Genomic DNA, 1,371 nt, shown 5'->3' with positions numbered 1-1,371 from the left:
AGAAGTTTCAGATTTAGAGACTTATGAGCACAAGCTCAGTGGTAGGATGCTTGCTTGACATATACCAAACCTTATGTTTAATCCTTAGAACCCCTCTTCCCAAGTTAAATGTTCAGCACTGAAACAGTGTTGGGGGATAATTTTCCATTCACACTTGGTTGAATTCTTGGATGTAGATCCATGGATAGGGAGGACCAATTGACGATATTTTTCCAGAGATCCACTTGCATCTGAATGCTCAGGTGTTATAGCTCAATGTACACATCAATTCCCTCTGAATGGAAATGTACTATTGCCTGACCAACATGAACGGGTATCGTAATATAAACACCTCTCTAGGTGACATGATACCCACTGAACTTGTCGCTTTCAAGCCTCTCAGCATTAGAAAAAAATGTAATCCTTTCCCTACGCGTATAATTAAAAATGAAAACAACGTGAAATCAGAAAATATACACTTTATATTAAAAAGAATATAATTTTTATAGGTTTTTCAGATGATAATTTTCTGATAGACTAATTGAAGTTGAACTGATATACTCTCACTCTGTCTCTGTGCCTCTCTCTCTCTCTCTTTCTCTCTCTCTCTCTCTGTATATATGCCATTTTTAAGGCCTCATATATGTACTGAGTTTGTGCTTTCAGGAATTCAACATAGCCTACTAGTGAAATTTGAAATTTTTCTTTATATACCATCTTTATTCTAATATTTTAAAACAACAATTTTTCTTCTGATTCTATGGACTGGTTAGGTCCTCTGCTAACTTCAGCTAGGCTCACACAAGTGGCTACCTGCAGCTGAAGGATCAGCTGGGTTGGAAGAATCAAGATGACTGGACCTTAAGTCTGGCAGTTGGGGTCACTTGTACTCATGTGACCTGACTTACCTCCAGATCAACTCTCACCTGAAATAGTTTAGATTGCTGGTCTACATGGTGCTCCAACAAAACAAGGCCAGGAAATTCAAGACCTCTGGAGATCCGGACTGGGATCATGCTTGTAGCCTTACTAAGGCTACACCAGCGGATGGACAAGCACTAGGGAATGGCTGGGGGTGCCGACAACACAGTGGGCAGTAACAGGGATGACAGAATATATGGTCTCCAGTGGTGGTGATGGTAGGGGGCTATGGGAGGGTGCCATTTGGGAACTGGGTATATAGATGAGTAAGATTATTTGGGATGTTCTGTATGATATACGCACAAAAAATCAACAAATTAAAAAAAATGAATGAGTTGTATTTGAAGAAGAAGCATAAAAATTTGCTTCATGTTAATTAGTAGAGGTGAAAACATTACCATTGAAATCTACCGGATGACTTTATATCCATACTCAGGTGCCAAGGATTTGAGTGTAACCACTGTAACTAGC

This window comes from Nannospalax galili, unplaced genomic scaffold, assembly GCF_000622305.1.
Source record: "Nannospalax galili isolate Female #2095 unplaced genomic scaffold, S.galili_v1.0 scaffold1398, whole genome shotgun sequence".
NCBI lineage: Eukaryota > Metazoa > Chordata > Mammalia > Rodentia > Spalacidae > Nannospalax > Nannospalax galili.
Note: the sequence above shows the minus strand (reverse complement) of the source record.